General features: G+C 41.6%; 1 protein-coding gene across 3 annotated transcripts in view; it reads right to left on the reverse strand.

Moving 5' to 3' along the window:
• CUNH1orf21 (chromosome unknown C1orf21 homolog) overlaps positions 1 to 20,996 on the reverse strand; it is a 219,401-nt gene that overhangs the window by 181,149 nt on the left and 17,256 nt on the right. Inside the window, exon 1 of one of the 3 annotated variants that reach the window (XM_073900114.1) lies at positions 14,527 to 14,633. The exons of the other annotated variants lie outside the window; for them this stretch is intronic. The gene's annotated coding sequence lies outside the window, so the exon portion shown is untranslated. Of the gene's footprint in view, positions 1 to 14,526; positions 14,634 to 20,996 lie in introns of those variants that run through there. 3 annotated transcript variants of the gene reach the window in all.

Here is a 20,996-nt window from a genome sequence, read left to right on the forward strand (position 1 = left end):
CAGAGAAGAAACAGACTATGCGCTCCCCGAGGACTGGATGGGTATTGAATTCATCTGTGTAACCCAAATGTTGGGCACTTGGTGGACACTCAATGAATATTTGATGAACTAATGGGTGACTGTGTGTGTAGTCTTGAGTCACTGAGACCACATGTGTTGGTTGGGAGAGATAGTGAAGCAGGCAAAAGCAAACAGGAGGGGAACTCTGACAACAGGGTAATGGGAGAATGCAGGACGACCACAGCCTCGGCTCTCAGGCCATCTTCTAACTGGATCCTCTTGTTTGTCCTAGCCCCAGTAACGATGCAAAGATGTCATCATCCCCTACATTTGGGTCCTCAGGAAAGCAACCTGATCGTAGCCCAGGATCAGCTCAGACCCAGCTGCTTACCCTCTCCAAGACCATTTTATCCACAGCGATAGGGACACAGGCACAGACAGTGGCCCATAGGCTCTCACTAACATCTGTGACCCAAGGGAAAAAGAATTAGTTCCAGAATACAAAAAGAAATCAGACTATCAAAATTAGTACATGTTTGGGCGCCTGGGTGGCTCAGTTGGTTGGGCGACTGCCTTCGGCTCAGGTCATGATCCTGGAGTCCCGGGATCAAGTCCCGCATCGGGCTCCCTGCTCAGGAGGGAGTCTGCTTCTCCCTCTGACCCTCTTCCCTCTCGTGCTTTCTATCTCTCATTCTCTCTCTCAAATAAATAAATAAAAAATCTTTAAAAAAAAGGTTTAAAAAAAACAAAATTAGTACATGTTTGCTTAGATGACTATAAAACCTTACTTTAAGTCAACAATCAAATGCAACTCAATGCTCACATTCTTAAAGAGAAGTCATATTTAATGGGGACTATGGGTACATTTTATTAATTCTGAGGCAAGGTTAAGTATGACCAGCCTTGACCAGATTCCTTCCTCCTCCCATCAGAAGCTGTTCTAATGTAAATTACCAGGTAGACCACCTCACGTAACATTTAGAAAAAGAATAATTCCTTCTCCTCCCTCCTATCTTCTGCCTCCTCAAAGCCGTTCATTATTGTAATGCTCTGACTTTAAAGGCTTCTTCATGCAGCAACCTGTTTACCTATGCAGTCTTACACAGTCTTCCGCACGGTGACGTACCATATGAAACAGCTGAAGAATTCAGTGTAGGTCTGCTGGAAAAAGTTCCAGTGGTTGAAGAATGAAAAGAGGCACAAATACTAAAAATGGCATTTGAAGAGTGTTCACCTTAAGACACTGTGCTCACTCAGTGAGATACCAACACCTCATAACATCCACTGAAGTGGGGTCTATTCTCATCTTCATTTTACAGACAAGGAAACGGAGACCTAGAGAGGTTAAGTATCTTGCCTGAGGTCACACAGCGGAGCCAAGACTTAAACCTGGACAACATGATCCTGTTTTAGGTAAGCTGTTGATTGTTGCAGCCCTGGAGTCCAAGGGACAAAGGGTCATTGCCCAAGAGTGGTTCAAACCTATAAAAATGTTAGGAAGCCCATGCCCCAAATGAGCTAAGACAGGGAAGAGTGTGGGAGGGAGGGAGGAAAAAAGACAACCAAACAGAGTTTTCTAAGCAGGGATGATCGAAAAGATGGAAAGGCAAGATGCACACTCCTCAAACTAAAGGCAGAGCTACTCACACTATACTTTGGAGCTGGAGGGTCACTCTATTAGGAAGTTCCTAATACCAGGAGCTAGAGGGATACGTTGAATTCATTCATTTCAACCACTTCATTTAACGGACAGGCAGCAAAAGCCAAGAAAGGTTAAATAACTTGTCCAAGATCACCCGGCTGAAGAGGATTCCAAGGCGTCCTGACTCTGTTCCAGGGCTCCTCTCCCTCCAGCTGCCTCCCTGGGCCTGCCAGGGAGAAGTGAAAAAACAAAAGAACCTTTAAAAAAAAAAAAAAAAAAAAGCAATCCAGGATACATAAGGAGAACCTGATCTTTAAAGCCTCTCTGAGAAATCTTTGGGGAACCACAAAGAGTTAAGGGAAGTCCCTGCAAAGGAAAGGAGACAGGTCAGAGCTTTTTGGGTTTTTTATAAATGGGGTAGATCCAGGAAACCAAACCAGTAGACAGAGTCTGTCTAAACTAAAAAGGGGCTCTCATGGATTTTCGTGAGCACTAGGTACTAACAAGAATTCACTAGGAATATTAAGTTGTGTTAACTTTATATCTCGCTTTTTACAGTTTTTGATAAGCAGGAGAAGTCTGGTCCGCTTAAAGTATCAAGACTTAGGCAGGGTATATGGTAGTCTCATACCTGGAGATGAAAATGGCAAAATAAAAGGGATTTAGCTCAAACATTGTCTTCTTAGGACACCTTTGGCAGCTCCACTGCAGACGTGGAAACCCAACCTACCCCAGTCCCACAGGTCTGCACACTCGCTCTGTTGGAGCGAACGAAGGTGACAGCTTCCTGTGGCTCATTTACCTGGCTGGACCCCCCCTAAGGGGTGGTAAGCTGATGAATCTGTAGCCCCTGCACGTTGGAGGATCTCGGTTAGGGTTGGCCGAATGAGTTCCTACTTCTCTTTATAATACGTTCATTATCTACTGAGTACCTACAATGTGCCAGGCACTGTGCCAAGCACCAGTATGCCTGGCTTATTAACAGGACAGACGCGATCCCTACCCTCGGGGAACTTAAGAGTCTTCTGATAGGGACAAGGATAAAGCAAATAAGCATACAAACAATTATAACAGTTACAGAGGGAAAGTACCCGATGCTACCAAAGGGGGCATTTAGGGAAAACAGTTATGAAGAAATGACATGTAAGCCAAGAACCAAGATTAGAGTTAATGAAATAAAAGCTAGGGAGAAGAACACCTTCTAGAAGGAGAGCCTGAGCGAAATCCCCAAGGCAGGAAGATGCAGGACGTACTGAGAGAACAGAAAGCAGCCCTGTGGGGCCGGAACATGGCGGAGCAGAGTGAGCCCCAGTAAGGTGAGGGGCCAAGCATGAGAGGTGCACAGGTCTCTGAAGGCTCCTGCCCAGCGAGCCCACGGACACGCTGCCAAAGGGCTGACGGCTGAGAAACATGATAAGACAGGCTCTCTAAAAGACCACTCTGGCTGTGGGTGCAGCATAAATGAGAGGGGAAAGTAAAAGACCACCAATTAGGCGGTTCCTGCAGTCATCCTGGCAAGTTTTGAATGGACAGACAAGTGGGTAAGAGCACTGTTTGGAGGAGTCACCCTTTATGTAACAATCACCCCAGAGGACATTTATGCTTAGGTGACAATTTCAGGAAGATCTTCATCACGCGGGGCCACCATTTCTCGCTGGCTCCACCCTGGGTCTCTGTCCTTTCCAACACGTTATCTTGATGGGGGTGAGGCCAGGAGGGAAACCAGCCAAACCACTAGTACATAAAAACCTGGGAGGGATGGCCGCTATAAGAAAGTTCACTGAACCACTACTGGACTCTCTTGTAGGCTCGGGAAAGAAAAGGTTGATAAAGATGAAAACTGAACAGTCTTGTTCTCACGGGACTCCCAGAGGCCCCGGTGGGGAATGGGTGAGTTTGGGCCCAACACACTTTAATACGGGGCCGACTTAGATAAGAGCTGTTAACAGCACTATAAACAAAGTTGTATGGACGCGCACTAACAAGAGAAATTGATCCTGGCAGGGAAGTAGGGCAAGTTTCTTTCAAAACTGGCCTCTGACCTTGGCCTTTCAGGCTGAGTAACACTTTGAGGGGTAGAGGAGGGGTGGGAGGGGGGCATACCTGGGAGCAGGAAGAGTCTGAGTGAAATAAGAACAAAGAGGAGTGAGTCCGCTGGAGCCCAGGGGCAAGGCAGGCCTCAATCTATATGGTGAAACATCAGGATTAGCAATGACTTGCCCATTGACAATAGCCATCCACAAACACCGTCTCATTTCATCTCACATTCATATCGAGGTCAGTAAGACTGATCTTGTTTGACAACAAGGTACACGGATGCTCCCCTCACCCAACCACACCCAAGTGATCGGCCCCATTCCTGAGCCTTGTTCCACCCGTCACCAGTGAAACCAAACAACGCTAACAGTGTGCCATTTCACAGAAAGAAAAATAAAGGCCACTAGTTAGGTTTTTAAAAGTTTTCCATAAGCTCACAATGACCGTAAATGTAATACATGCTGACAAATCCGCTGCTGCAGCTAATATCAGCTTCATGAAGATACAATTAGAGATTATGGTAAAGAACGGCCCTTCTGTGACCCTGATGTCAAGAGAGCGCTCAGTCTGATTGCCAGCACGTCCACTTACTAGCTGTATGGCTGTGGACTGGGAATTATTTCATTCCCAAGTGAAGTTTCCCCACATCTGGAAGTTGGGAGTCCTAAACCCACCCCACTGAGACTGCTCAAAGACCAGATGGAAAGTGCAGGGAACCAGGCTGGCACAAACCTGGCACATTCTGTTAATGTTGGCCTTTATTAACTCTCATTACAGCTCTCTGCCAAGGTCAGAGCACAAGAGACACCATGCTCAACTGCAGGTTCCACGTTTTATCGGAGAGTGAAAATTCGCAGACTGTTTGGGAAGGGGGATCGTGACAGAAGGTTCGAGAAAGCACTAGTCTTGCAAGTACAGACACCTAAAAGCCTGAGTTCTTGCCCTAGTTTTGTCACTAACTAGCTCTGTGATCTTAGGCATGTCACAACTTATTTGTGACTCAGATTCTACCTGTAAAGTGATGACGGTTGAGATATGAATTCCAAATGACTCCTAAAGTCCCATTCAGCTCTAAAACTCCTTCAGTTTTATGAATCCTGCCTTATGAGGACCTTTTAAAAGGGAAAGTGATTTTCCAAAAGAAGAAATGATTAAAAAGCTCCATGCTCTAGTTTTAAAAATGATTAGAAGCAGTCACATAAAAGAAGAGTACACTTAGTATGTTTTACAAGAAATAATTATAAAAGTAGGACCAATAGGAGAGAAGCTCAAAAGGGAAGCGGCTTTTGACTCAGGCTAAGGAAAAAAGAACTTTCCAACAATAAAAATTATTTGCTAATGGACACTCCCAGCACTTTGCCCAAAGTGGCACATAATAAACTCAAGAAATGATGGATAGGTGGATGGGCGGATGGGTGGGTGGGTGGGTGGGAAGGAATGAAGGGAAGAGAGAGCTGGCTCAGGAGGGAGTAAACTTCCCCATGCCAGCTGTGTTCAGGCATCAGCTGGATGATCCTCTGTAAGGGGCACTGCAGAACGGACTTCTATCCCGCGTAGAAGGTTCCACTACAGGTCAATGTGATATTTATTTCCTCATTTCTCTCCCACTAACTCATACATATTTTATGTATGTATATTTTTATCAGATTAATTTCCCTAAAGGACAGTTCTGTTGATGACACCCTCCTACTCAGAAAAATTCAATGGCTCCCCATTGCCTCTTCAGTTAAGTCCACAATCCTGATATTTATTTGAGGGTTTATTCCAGCTCTACCTTAAGGACTTTTATTCATTTTTCAAATACCAACTTGGCTCTATTCCCCATCAAGAAAATGACCACTCTTCACCTTCTCCCCTACAAATTCTCTGAACTGTGTCTATTGTTGTATATTATTGCACACAATTATAATGCATTCAGTGACTGTCCTTCTCATCCATGAGACTGTGAAGTCCCTGCATGAGGGAGGAATCTTTATCTCTGTACCTCCAACAAGGAGGAGAATACTTGACTTTCAGTAGTCATTCTATAACAACAGAAATCGCTTATTGTTTATCATAAACCAGGCATTCTGTTAAATTCCTGATATGCAATATCTGCTTGGATCTTTAGAACAACTCTGTTGTCCCCAGTAAATATATAAGGAACTGGGGGTAAGGGAATATAAATCTGCACAAGACACAAAGCCAGTAAGTGGTCGGGGTTGGATTCAAACCTGGTACCTCATGCCTCAAAGTCCTGGACAGGAAGCATTCCTTATGCTCCTTTCCTGCAGCAAGGCCATCTATGACAGCTAAAACACATTATTCATTCACTCATTCAACAAAGCACTGACTGAGCCATTAGGGGACAGGATCCGGAGGTAGAGTTCCTGGCCTCAAGAAGTTTACAATTTACCATGTGAAAGAGACAAACCAACAATTATGGCACAGTGCAATAATGCTACCAGAGAGAGAGAGATAGGAAGAAAAACATTTCAACCAAACTGGGGAGATGGGAAATACTAATTATAGCAATGACTTCTAACTATTGAGCACCTACTGTGTGCTGAACAATGTTTTAAAAATCCTATCACAGGGCTTTACAAATAAACAAACTGCAGTCGAGCAAGATCATAGTGTGGTTAAGTGGTTGAGACAATAGTTTCTGGAGGCAAAGTGCCATTGTCCTAGTCTCGGTACTGCTGGTTTCTAGCTGTGTGCTCGTGTGTGCCATCCGTACCTTAGGTCCTCCATCTCTAAAATGGGAACAGTTCCGAGTCACAGGGATGCTACAAGGATGAAGCCTATGCCAGGCACTGAAAATGTTCCCTGATACTGCATAAAACATATTAAGGAACTTGACCCAGAGCATACCAAGTATCCAATTCCAGTATCCATACGTACAAAGCCTTCCTCAGGAATGCACCTATACCCAGGTGACGTAGGGCTGAGCTTTGAAGGCAAATGTAGGTATAAGAGCAGGGAGGGTATGACTAGCTATGGAAACAGCCAACATTCCACACTGCCCTATTCCTTCTCCCAGAGTCTTGACCCAATGAAATCCTATCCATCAGCCAACAAAGCCATCCTATTAGACCGCTTCCACGAATGTGCCCCTAATCTCCCTCCCAGACACTTAGCTGACGCCTCTTGGGTCAGGGTCAGTCTTGTGTCTACAGTTGGTATTTACACACTTTCACCCATACAACCATGCACACACATACGTGCATATGAGCAGAAATCCATGGGGCTTCTAGAATGCCTCACTTTCACAGGGCAGGTACTTTACAAAGCACCACAAGACAGTGATCATCAGCTCAAGTTCAGAGATATTTGCTATACTAATTACCATTCCAAAGCTAAAATTAGAAACCAACCCCGAACTGCAGACAGCTCTACTGTAAACAATATTTCCTACTCATCCTAACTCATCGTCTTGAGTTTCTCACTAATGGGGGAGGTAAACTATGATTTATTATTTAAAACTGCAACTCCATCTAAGGAGCTTAAAAACAGACAGGAGAATGTGAGACAAAAGAAACCTCTACCCTCCCTAATACATATTTATCTGAAACTGTCACATCTGTATTCTTGGCATCCTTGTAAGTTGGAGTGGAAGAAAGTGGGAAGCATTTTTACATTAAAAATTATCAGAAGCATAGGGGCACCTGGGTGGCTCAGTAGGTTAAGCAACAGACTCTTGATTTCAGCTCAGGTTACGATCTCAGGGTTGTGAGACTGAGGATCCCACCACCCGCCACCACCACCCCCCCGACCCCCAGTTAGCCTCCTGCTCAGCAGGGAGTCTGCTGGAGATTTTCTCTCTCCCCCTGCCCCTCCCCCCCACACTCTCCTCCTCTCTAAAATAAATAAATAAATCTTTTAAAACATTAAAAATAAAATAAAAATTATCAGAAGCATAATAAAAATTTCCTAACATCAGTCTATGTCAAATATTGTTTTATTTTAAAAACTAAAGGAATTTTATTTTTTTCATGGCCAACTTTTGATCAAGAATGCAATCAATCCAGTGTGATAGCAGATCTGGGGGAAAATGCACCAAAAAATGATGAAACTGTGAAGTTAATAAATGAAAGAGACAAATATGAACTCTATCTCTTTTCTTTCCTTCAGCCCAATTATAGAAGGGGTAGACAGATAGGAGGCTATAATGCAGGCAAAGTTAACAGAAAAAAAAGAAGCAAAAGATCAAGAAGATCCAAACATTAAATAATCGTCTCTCCTCCAAAGGATTACCTTGGCCTCTGAGCACTGATTTAATCTTTATTACAGGTCTCTTTATTTAAAAAAAAAAAAAATCATGGGAGGTGTGTCACTGGCTCAGTCAGTAGAGCATGTGACTGGATCTCAGGGTTGTAGGTTCAAGCCCCATATTGGGTATGGAGATTACCTACAAATAACATCTTAAAAAAATAATAATTGGCTTAAAAATACCTAGAAAATTAAGGGCACCTGGGTGGCTCAGTAGGTTAAGCGACTGCCTTTGGCTCAGGTCATGATCCCAAGGTCCTGGGATCGAGCCCTGCATTGGGCTCCCTGCTCAGTGGGGAGCCTGCTTCTCCCTCTCCCTCTGCTGCACCCCCCGCACCTGTGCGCCCTCTCTCTCAAATGAATAAAATCTTTAAAAAAAAAAAAAACCCAGAAAATTAGAATTGAAAGAAAATTTATTATTATTTTTTGGCTTTGAGGGTTAAGGGATTAACTTATTTCTAGCAATTTAAGATTGTTTTTATGCCAAATAGTACATTTAGGGGGTTTCTCCAAAAACAAAAAGACAGGGATCAAGTATTGGCCAAGGTTAAAAATAAAGAAGGACTAATGGGGAGGCAAACCTATCAGACTAAGTCATTTTTTCCTCATAATAGTCTAAAATTAGATCCCTTAGCAATGCTTACTTTCTTTAAGTAAAAATGATATAATATCACAAACCTCCCTTTTAAACACCACTGAGGTACTTTGGTTCCATAAGTACTTGACAGCTAACTACAAAGCTAACCAGACCTAGAGATTTTAAGTCTAATAAAATGTCACAGCCAACCTGGTGAAATCTCAACTCTTCTTTGAAGTACCCAGTCTATAAACCCAAAGCTATATGGACAAACACTCCACAAGTAATTTTAGGGTACAAAAAAAGACGTCAGCTTTCATCCCCCCAGATACGTTAGTAAAATAAATGGAATCAGCCTTTTTCCTTCTTTCAAAGCCTAAATCTTGGCTCTCAGAGGTAGTGGGATACTGTGATGCCCACAGTGGTACAGCAGCAGACACAGGATCTGAACCCGAATTTCAAGTTCTATTCTAACATGAAGGAGTTAAAGATGACCCCCAAGGTCTCTGCTCTTCATGGCCACTGTGCTCTGAACAGCACCAGAGTGATCCTATTAAAACTAAGTCAGATCTTGTCATCCTGGTGCTCAGAACTCCCCCTTCACCTTCCCTGTCAGAGTAAAAACCAAAGCCCTACAATGGCCTCCAGGTCACTATAGATTCTGACCCCTGTGTTCTTACGTCCGGATTGTTCCTTTGCTCACCAACTCCAGACACACTGGCCTCTCTGCTCTGGCTGCCCTCTGCCCGGAATGCTCTTCCCCCAAATATCGGCATAACTAATTGTCACCTTCAAATATTTGAATAAACGTTTCCCTGTCAATTAGATCTGTTTAAAATTACATGTCTTTTAAACTCCATTATTTTTCTTTCTCCATGGTCCTTACCACTTTCCAACAAATGACACAATTGATTTCTTTATTGTGTTTCTTGTTTATTGGCTTGTTTCTTCCAGCTAGCATGAACACTCCTTGAGGGCAGGAATTTGCTTGTGTTGTTAACTGATGCATCTCACGTGTTCGGTATGTAGCAGGTGTTCAGCAGATATTTGTAGGATGAATAAATAAGGTCTTCTATTGCTCTAACTTCTTATGATTCCCTGAAGTATCTAGTACTTCCCACTTGGCAAATTGATAACTGGTTATTTCCCCACAGATACCAACACAAGAAACTGATGTAGTCAAGTTCAAAAACATTTAATTAATTACCACCATTTATTGAGAATTTACTACGCGCCAGGTACCATGTCTTAGATGTGTTTTCTCATTTAATCATCACCAAGCACCAGTTAGAAAGACATTACACTCCTCCCTAATTTTTTAAGGAGGGTGCCTGGGTGGCTCAGTCGGTTAAGTGTCTGCCTTCGGCTCAGGTCATGATCCCAGGGTCCTGGGATTGAGTCCCACATCAGGCTCCCTGCTCTGTGGGGAGCCTGCTTCTCCCTCTCCTCCCCACTTGGGCTCTCTCTCTCTCACTATCTCTGTCTCTCTCTCTCTCAAATAAATAAAATCTAAAAAAAAAAAAAAAATTAAGGAGCCTAAGGAAATGTAGGCTCAGACAGGATAAGAGAGTAACCTATGAGGGTCCATGCTGGGCTGTCTGAACATCCAGGGCCATCTGACACCCCATTCTGCCTCCATCATAAACCTGGTTCCACTCTTCAGTAGCACAGACAACAGAGACCCCATGGCTGTGTTATGGAAAGACTCCAGGGTGCAGTTAATTATACAGAGAAAATCTGGGCTAAAAAAAAAAAAAGTAATAAATGCAACAAAATTTTGTGAAAGAATCTGTACTTTTATAATAAAACATATGGTCATTCTTATAAAATCATTCTGATACTGTTGAAACCAAACCAATAACAACAGAACTTGAAAGGGAGACGGCATGATTAAACTCAGCACTGGTCTCCCTAAAGACTCGCTTATGTGACCAGGATAGCCCCTGACCCCCTCACTGAGCCTCGGCACTATAGGCTGCAGATTTTGAGACTCACTAAGTGAGAAAAATCTATCTGCAAAAAATAATGAATTTACAAAAGAAAGGCACGCTGTAAATTCAACCAGCTCCTGATCACAATTTCTGAGGTTGGTAGGAATATTTTGAGAGCCATTACACAAGCCCAGTAGAACAAAACCTGAGTCAACTCAGAGAGCTGAGTTCAGCAGTTCCCAGAGAATGATAGAAAAAGGATAATTCTATCAGAGGCTCTTTTCTCTGAATCATCTTACTGGTGGACCAAAGTCTTCATTGACGGCAACCCACAAAGGAGACACGACCCATGAGCCAAAGTTTCTGGAAGGGTTAGCTTCTCTTCCAGCGGAGAGGGAAATGGTCCAAAACAGCCACCCACTTCTATGGCTCAGAATAGGCTGTGTGGTTAGACAAGGCTGGGATGCCCGTCCTGAGGCTACCATCACCACCTTAACCAACTCCTGAACCCCAGACACTGGGAGGAAAGGCCAACCGAGGGGTCTCCCGACTCCCACACACAGGGCACGACAACGTTATGTCCCAGTCAGACTTGGCCTATTCCAACAATCTGATTCCATCAGATCTTCTTATCCAAATTCTCCTGGGGGTTTCTCAACCAGACACTGCTTTCACCTTCCTGAGGTGGGAGGTGGGAGCCTTCAGTGACCATCGATAGAGGTAAAAGGAGAGTCCCGCATGTTGGCATTGCCTCATCCAGAAGAAGTATCTGAAACTTCAAAGTATCACATGGATAACTGAAGTTTTTCTTTTACTTGATAATTCTAAATTTTGAGTTCAATATCTAAAATTAGATTATGCATAAATGCCAAGAATTCCTTTTGTGATAATCATTAAAACCCCAAATTTAAAATCCCTGCTTAAATGGTTTTAATCAAGATAGCAATCCAAAGTCTTAATTTTTCAGGTCTGTTATTTGTAGAAACTTTTACTTTATTAGTAATGTAAAATAAGCAGGCAGTCTCTAGGAAAAAATTTTTAATTAAAAGCCTTCACAAGTATTCCATAACCACTTTGAGAGCTGTCTTGACGCATGGATGCCTTTGGGGGAGGGGTGTACCTAGGCTCTAACTGTACTTGAAAAATAGCATTGTCGCTATGGAAGCAGCTCTAAATTTTGACTGTTCTTCCTTATGCTAGCAAAGGCCATGTTCTTTATACGCAGCTTTTCTTTTCACTGAAAAGGGCTTTGACAGTAATCCACCTAGGGTATAGCATGCCCTGCCTCGCCTAGGTACCATCCTTCTGACTTGCTGTCAAGCACCATGCTTTCAGCTGAGCCCCAAACATAGAGGCAGAGTATAGATCAATGGGAATACCAGCTTCACCAAAAAAAAAAAAGGTGACTTTCATTCATTTAACCATTCATTCCTTGAAGGAATCACAGATAAGGCCCATTCAAGTTCTTGTCACTGGCCTAATTATGATCTCTCTTTTCTGGACCCTTTACTGACAACTGTAGTCTCACTATTGAGTAAGTATGACCAAGTTTGGTTTAAAAACAAATGTTTCAGAGCACCAGGGTGGCTCCGTTGGTTAAGCGTCTGCCTTTGGTTCAGGTCATGATCTCAGGGTCCTGGGATTGATCCCCACGTTGGGGTCCCTGTTCAGTGGGGAGCCTGCTTCTCCCTCTCTCTCTGCCCCCTCCCCCTGCTTGTGCTTTCTTCTCTCTCTCTCTGTCAAAAAAAAAAATCTTTAAAAAATAATAATAAATTGCAAAATAAATAAATAAATAAACACATATGTTTCATAAATTTTACATTTAAGAGTACAGGCTTTTGGAGTGGTCACCTTTGGAAACCAGCACGTCTTCCAGTAGCATGAAGAAGGCTGCTCCAATATGTTTGCGACTCCTCTTTCTGAGCTGCTTCCATTTCAATAGCTCAGAGACAGTAAGTTTTCATTCTCTGAAGCTATATTTGATTCTGGGAAGTACCCAAAAGGCCTTCAGAGCCCAGGCTTGCCAAATAATGTAGGTAATCATGTTGAGTAATATTGTTTTTCATAAAAATGAGGTGTAACCATTAAAGTAATAAAACCGGTTTTCTTATGAAGATCGTAACCAGACTCTGAAGGCAAATGCAAAAAAAAGTTCAAAAAGTGTTTGGTGATGGATAGTCTTGGTTTTTGGTTGTTTTTAAGCAATGGCAAGATCTTTAAAATTAGTACAAAATGAACCAAAGCTACTCCGAAGACAGTTTTTCCCACTTGGCCACACATATGCGTATATGCAATAAATTATATTAATAAATTCTGCCAACTGCCTCTTAATTTAACATTTTGATTAATTTTCACAAAATCTTATCCTTTTTCCACCATCATTCTCATTAATTTAAATCATTCACTGTGATAGCAAAAAATATTAAAATATATGATTCCCTCAAGGAGCAAATGATCAAATGCATGAAAGCAAAGTCTTCTTTAGCATCTTAGAATTAAAGTGGCTTTTGAGAGCATCCCTCCAATAGATATTTATTGAGCAAATACTAGCGAAGAGAGAGAGATGTTCAGTTTGCCAAGATTAACCATCTAGATCTCCTTGAATAAGTCATCTATTTAGGAGGATGGTTTTGTGGCTGTGAAGATGGAACTTATCCTTAGCAATCTTTTAGGCCTGGGACTGTTATTTTCAGTTTTCAGTAAGTGGAAGGGAGCAGGGCTTCCTATTCTATTCCTGGGGAGAAGACTTAGAGAGGATCTTCTTCGTCCATGTTATGATACCGAGAACAAGCTTCCCTAGCCACAGTGGAATAACCATTTCTATCCTGGGGCCGTGGCAGTGGCTATCAGCATTAAAACTTCCATCTCAAGTCAATTCATCTTCTTGAAATAATCAATGCTCCAGGAAAAAGATGAACTCCACAGCTCCTATTTGCACATTCAGGTCAATTAGCAGACAGTAGGCATAACAGTCTTCTAGATGCCTGGAAGTGGAGTGTTGTTCTAGCAAACCCTTAAAAATTTAGATGGTGGGTTTCTCATTTTACTCACCCCCAAGATGCCTCTGATATCTTCTTTTCTATTTCATTTTCACAAGGCTTTTCAAAGTCTACTAAATTGATTTCATGACTCATTAATGGGTCACCTCCCACAGTTTGGAAAACAATGACCTACACCAGATGCTTTTGACAGTATGGCCCACAGTCCACATCCACCAGAACAGAACATGCAAAGGAAAAAAAAAAAAAGCAAATTCCTGGGCTCCATCCCAGACCTTCCACAACAGATGATCTGTTGGTAGAGTCCATGAACTGTCATTTCAATGAGCTTCTGAGGTCATTCTGATGTGCACTGAAGTTTGAAAACTTGTCTTGACCATTACCCAGCCATAAATCATAAGGAAAATAGGTCCAAAGAGGCTACATGGTTTTTCAAGATCATACTGCTAATTAGTAGCAAATCCAACAGCAGGGCTTGTGCCTCCTGTATTCCTGGGGAGTGTTCTTTAAATACATAAAGAACACCATTCATGCCCACCTCTGATCCATATCCCCCAAATTTACTCAATGGTCACACCCACTGCTGTAACTCCAATGCCTAGAACAGTGCTATGTCTGGGTTGGGGGGGTTAGGAGGAACCACAGAAATGTATGTCTTATCATTTCCAAAATTAATATTCCAAGAAGACAGGAGTATAAAATCATACATATGGCCAATCCAACAACCAGCGCACTGTTTAATAAGCATTGGTCTTCATCAAATGTACCTCTGACCTAACAAAACAAATGATTTGCAAGAATGAAAAATGAAATAATGGAGACAAAGGTGCTTTGCTTTCCCTTTATACAGGTAAGAAGAAAACAGAGGCCAAAAGGGTCAATAAACTAGCAATAAAAAGTGTCAGTTTTAGTTCCTAAATCATAAAACTGACAAATGGTTTTCTCAGATTCTAACAAAGGAATAATATCAACAAAAAGCAAGTCGATCAAGGATACTAAATAAAGCTAACTATATGTAATAGAATAAAAACAGACCATGGAATTGGAACGTTTACTGTCAAATTCGTGGTTTGGTTAGGCTGAGTTTACCTTTCTAATATCAATTTTTCCATTTGAAGGCCTCCTCCAGTTCAAGTTCCCATGGGTCAGGCGTTAGGGTCCACAGTTATGACCAGTGATCTATGAGGATTCCACTGAGTAATGTTGGCCCTCTCTTCCAGAAGCAGCCCAAGGATGGTTTTCTAGGGTCTAAAATCAAATTAATTCAATATGCATCTATTGAACAACATTAACTTCTGGGTCCAGTGTGACGCTGTAGGAGTAGGAAGAGATATAAGTAGAGTCTTCAGTTCTCAAGTCGTGTAACTGATTACAAAAACCTCTCAGTGCATACATAAGTACTAGGTTATTATCAATAACCACACAAGCAGGTACACAATGACCAACTTCTTTACCTGGAAGGAAGGAGCAAGTAATTGTAATGTATACACAAAAGGACTTCTTTTTTTCAGGGAAATATGCAAGCGTGAGGTAGAGGGGTCTCCCCGGGGCACCTCCTCCCTGTCTTTGAAACTCCTCTGTCCTTCACTTTCCTTTCGACTTCTCTGGCAAAGTCCAGGTAGAAAAAGAGACTTGAAGGTGCCCCGCCACACATACTTGCACACATGGGCCATATTTTTTCAGGGCAGAGAAGGCAGTGGGAGTAAAGGCAAAGCTGACACATCTCTCTCACTTCATTCCCTACATCACTCGCTAAGATTCCCACAGCGTTCTCTGTAAACAAGGGGTTGATGAGATAGTCAACCATGTCTACAAACTCAATGCCTTGGGTTATTGAGGATTTTTCAGAAACATACTTCCCTGGTAACTCAGGTCTTACCGTAGCTACTTCAGAGATTTATTGCCAAGTTCAGCAGCTGATCAAAATAAGAAAGAAATATTCTACAGATTTCAAACACTTTTATGAACCTAAAGAGAAAAAAATCAACTCTGGCATCATTAAAATGTTAATACAGGAGTTCTATCTTGATCCATAGCAGTTACTCCCATACTTTAATCATCATTAATTCTGTGAGATTTAGTTCAGATAAATTTAACAACTGACTGCAAATACACTTCATAATTTTTATCAGGATTCGAGGATGGGCTTCACCTCTGGAGTCTGATGACAAATACCAGTGTTTTAAGAAATTGTGCCATGTACGTTTCATCACACATGCACATACATACACATCAAAACAGGCGTGAAGCCCCAATCACTCCTTTGCTTGAAGAATTCAAGAAAATACTCGTGGAGGACCCTGCAGGATCACCCCAGTAACACAAATCCTCCAAAGAGATAACAGAAAAAACAGGAGAGATTAGATTTCTTTTGCTTGCTCTCAGGGTTTTGGGATGACTGTATCTCGAGAGTTAATCCCTCCAGATGTATAAACGTAACGTCTGACATTGCTCCCCACCTGCAGTAATCAAAGAAGTATCTCTAGAAAAGGCTCAGGAAGATGACTGGATTTTCCCAAGCAAAGCTGAACCGTCCTCACTCCGTGTCCCTTTCTCTCCATATGAATTTCTCTCCATGTGAGGAGAAGCAAAGATATATTTTTATCCTATAACTGAATTTTGTCATTGATAATGTTTCTTCCTCTCATATGGCTGCAGGAAAACTCAGGGCCAGATTTGCAGACTACCTTTAACATAATTAGGCAGAGCCTTACTGAATGCCTTTCTAGATTTTAACACTCTTCTGGTTTCATCTGTGTGATCCGTATGCCACTTTTGTTCTGCTTTCTTCGTCTTTATTAACGTGTTTTGTTAAGAAACAGACAAGTAAGTACCTAAGCATTGTTTATCCTGTATGAGGCTTCCCCTAAGCATTCACCACCTGTCAGGATGTTCCCAAGCATGCAGACATGTTCACATTACCCCAAGTCCATAATTTCTATTTTCAAGCACACATTCCTTACATGAGAAAACCCACTGCTGCCTTGCTGACAATCCTGAGGGGTTCATGGTAGTGCTGTCTTCTTTGGAGTGGTATTTAAACCTGGCTTCATTGTTAACTAAGAAAATCCTACCTGGCAGGATTATTGAAAAATGGGGATTCGGGAAGTAAAATAACTCAACTAAAAACACAGAAATGTAAAAAGCACCCAATGATGTCATCGTTGTCACACAGTCCATCCCATTAAAAAGCCATCTGTATTCTACAATAAAGGAAGACAAAGTAGATGGTAAATTATGCCTCTACATCACAGTTCTCTCTGAAATTTTATTCGATCATAAACCGCCACATCAAATAGTTTCTACATGTTCACTCATCTCTGCCTAATGTCAGGTACGTGATTAGCGCCAGGAAAGCATCACGTAAGTTTTGAATCTCGCATCCAGGTCTGCAACAGTGAGGTGAGTTTAGTGGACTGAGGACAAATTTTAGCTTGTGACAGAAATAACATACAGAACCTGGTAATCTCTCATAATCAACTCAGGATGGGGCATTTAAAAAGAAATTCATATAACCAAGAGCTTTCAGCTACGTTGGTTTTAAGAAGAGAGCAGTGAACTTAACCACACCCTAATTTGGAAGTAGCACAGAAAGGTGCCCAGCGGCCACACTTTACTGCAAAATATAGATAAATATTCTTATTTTGCAATCATGAATAAGGGGGTAATATTCCCTAGTCCATCTGCAGAAAAGCCCTTTTAGAGCCTAGAAAAGCCAGCAGGTTTTCCAAGCCTGCTTAATGCCAAAACCAAAAAACTAGATAGGACCTCACTGATTCTTGCATTTGATCATAAACTTTCCTGTAAGCCACATGCATTCATGTTTAAGTCTCCATGTTTATTGAAACCAAAAATCATTGGCAGAATGCCGGGGTGGCTCAGTCAGTTAGGCATCTGACTCTTGATTTTGGCTCAGGTCATGATCTCAGGGCCGTGAGATCCAGCCCTGAGCTGGGTGTGGAGCCTGCTAGGGATTTTCTCTTTCCCTCTCCCTCTGCTCCCTCTCCCCACCCCTCTCTAAAAAGCAAAAACAAAACAAAACAAAAAAACACTGGCAATAAAATACAGAGAATCAATAGGGCATTTTCTCTAAATTAGAAATATTTCATTAATATTATCTCTATAAGATTTTAGAATTGCCTGAGAGAAACAACTCTAATTGATACAGAGATTTAGGGGAAAAATATATTTTGGCAAATTAACTTTTATTACATCACATAAAATTAATCCACAGTATATATATATATTAGAAGAAAATCTGAAAACTGATCACAAGTTCTTTTTTTTTTTAAAGATTTTATTTATTTGAGAGAATGAGATAGAGAGAGAGAGCATGAGAAGGGGGAGGGTCGGAGGGAGAAGCAGACTCTCTGCTGAGCAGGAAGCCCGATGCGGGACTCGATCCCAGGATTCCAGGATCATGACCTGAGCCGAAGGCAGTCGCTTAACCAACTGAGCCACCCAGGCGCCCCTGATCACAAGTTCTTGCTCAATACTGTCATATACCATTAGCCACCTTCATCCACCTAAAATTTGTTGTAATTCATTTCAATATACAGAAATACACTGGAAATGAACTGGCTTTCATTACTGTTTCAACACTGCCTACCAAACCAAAGGCTGAATCTAAGCTATTTCTTGTGCTGTTAACATATTTGATCAAAATCATTCAACATGTTCAAAAATTATGATTAGAGTATGAAATCCAACATATACACCTAAAAAAAATCTTTGGTCTCAGCATAACTCTTCCTCCCAAGACAAATTCTGACTTCTTGAAACATCTTTACCTATCCGGACACAGGTATAATTATGAGGACACTGCTTTCAGAGCCATATTTCCTAGATTAGCAAACTAATCACAGATCTTTTATCTGTTGTTCTTTTTCTTTGCTTTTGCTTGCCAGAACAATAAATCCTTTATTTTTTTTTTTTTAAGCTTTTATGTACTTGAGAGAGAGAGATCGAGAGCACGAGCTGCAGAAGGGGCAGAGGGAGAAGCAGACTCCCAGCTGAACAGCGAGCCCAACACAGCGCTCAATCCCAGGACCCCAGGATCATGGCCTGAGCCAAAGGCAGATGCTTAACCTGAGCCACCCAGGCGCCCCACAATAAATCCTTCAAAAAGAAGAATCTTGCTGCATATTTATTAGATATTATTTTAAAATTAGAGAACAGACTCATTTCTATTATAATGGAAAAATAAATTCCCTGCTGTCCTTACCCTTTCTTCTCCATAGTCTATCACTTTTACCACTCATAAGTTCACCAGTTTTTCATACTTTATCCCTATTCTGCTATATGTCTTTCCCTGACATTACACAAATTTATATAAATGTTTTGATTCTTTTCCGTGGTAGCTACTCTGCAGTGCTACTTGAGAAAGGACATAAATAAGAGCAAAGCCAACTGAGACTATAGCTTAGAACAGTAAGATATTACTCAGCAACCCACAGAGAAGGGAAATGAAACAATGAATACCCAGAGCCCCTGGAGTCACCATAACATTTAATTCAATTCTGTATGATTTGTGGAGGCCTGCCATGAACCAGGCAATGTGCTTGGTAGACAGTGAGCTATAAAGAAAGGGCAGGCCGTGTGGACCAAAGACCTCATGCCACAAGGACTTATTAATTGGTGGTCTGTAAAGAACTATTAATTCATGACCAAGAGAGTTACGTTACTTTGGTAAAGATCACTTTCTTCTTATTCTTTTTGTTTTAATTTGCCAAGATCCATTAGGAAGCCCTGTATTCCTGCAGGACACCTGGGAAGGGATTATGTGACACCCCACCTGCCAACCTCCCATTCACCATCTAAAGCCCACATCCCACACCCCACCTGCATTCCATTACTACCTCATTTCATTTATTTCCTCCCCAATAGTGTGAGGTGCTTTCCTTCTACAAAGGCTGAAGATCAGAATCAATTCCAACACAAGAGCCTACTCACTGACAAACACAAGCAGAGCAGATTTCTGGCGCTCCATTGAAGCTCACCTGGACAGAATAGAAACTACAAGCCAAGAGGTTAGCAACTGCTGGCTGGAGATTGTCCCTACGCTACAAAACATGCCGAAGAAACCTTTCTTTGAACATCGAGTAAGAATGAAAAACAAACAAACAAAAAACAAAAACAAACAAACAAAAAAAACCCAAAGTGCTGAATAGAAGACAGAAATGTTGGAGGCTCTCCACATTTCATTTTCTCAGCTGAAATAACTCTTGGTAGTCTAGTACAGAAAGGATGCTGATATCCAAACCCATTAGGTCACTGTGAGAATAGCTGTGTGATGAAGGCATAGACTTTGTTCTCAAATTTTCTGATGGAGCTTTGTCAGAACTAAATAAAAGGACCCTAATTTGCCATTTTTGTTATGCATGAGGCTTCATCAGATTGGGATGCTGGAGAAAAGGTGGTGAAACCTGACCAGGCTTACAACAGCTTTTTCAAAGGTCAGACTATCCCCAAAGGATGGGAAAGCCTGCAGGGGGGATATGCCTTCACATTCTATCTGTTTAGCGGCTCAGTGACTATTCCTATCTCTAAGTGCTTACCAGAGATTCTTTATTCCTTACAAATACCTAACACAGATAAAAATTCCTCCTTGATTATAAACATTTTGACTTATAGCTCAATTTAGCAAAGCTCCAGGCCCTAGCAAATGACCCAAATAACCCTTTGTTGATCTGGGAGTCAAAATACTAATGATGAATTAAAAAAAAAAAAAATCAAGGCAATAAAAAAATCCAGTAGAGCAGTGTTTTCTCCCTGATAGAATGGGTCCCACTGTTAAGACATAGAAATAAGTCTCTTTGGAGGCAGGGTTTGCTAACAAGCACAAACCCTCCATACCCAGGGCTGCTGCAGCAAAATAAATTTACTCACCTCCTCTGTTCATTCAATGAAAAGTAATGTTTCAGTTCAGGTTTTATGTTTGACTTGCAAATATACTACCACCAACAAAAATAAACCATTGCCCACTGCGATGTTACGATATTAACACACCCTTTCCAGTTTTGATAGAACAATTTTAATGTATTACCAAGTGCACTGAGTCATCTACCTACTTGGCAAGGAAATACTGAATTGCTACAATTTCTATCTATCTATCTGTTTATTTATTTATTTATTTGTTTGTGACTAAAGCGATAGAGGTTTATCAAGTGAAGATACAGAAAAAGCTCTCAAGAGTGAGAGGGGTCCCGATAGGGTTGCCTACAATTTCTATTTAGGACACTTTTCTCATCCTTATCTGCCCAATCTCAGTATAATTATCACTGAGTTATTAATTCCCCAACTACTACTCTTTCTTGTGTTGATCATCTCAGGTAACAAGGTTAGAGCCAGGTTAGTAAAAAGGGAAAATGAGAACTCAGACTCCTCAGAGATCACCTGATTGTCTTCTAACCCCTAAGAGTGGAAGGTCATGGCTCCCTTCTCTATCTGACACCCATAAGCACATCTACGTTGGAATCCATATGCCCATGCGATGCACAAACCAGACTCCAGGTCTTCTTCACCATGACTTCCTCATGACTGTACCATGGCTGTCAGTG

This window comes from Callorhinus ursinus, unplaced genomic scaffold (assembly GCF_003265705.2).
Source record: "Callorhinus ursinus isolate GAN/ISIS: 27379988/994484 unplaced genomic scaffold, GSC_fseal_2.0 scaffold13, whole genome shotgun sequence".
Lineage (NCBI taxonomy): Eukaryota > Metazoa > Chordata > Mammalia > Carnivora > Otariidae > Callorhinus > Callorhinus ursinus.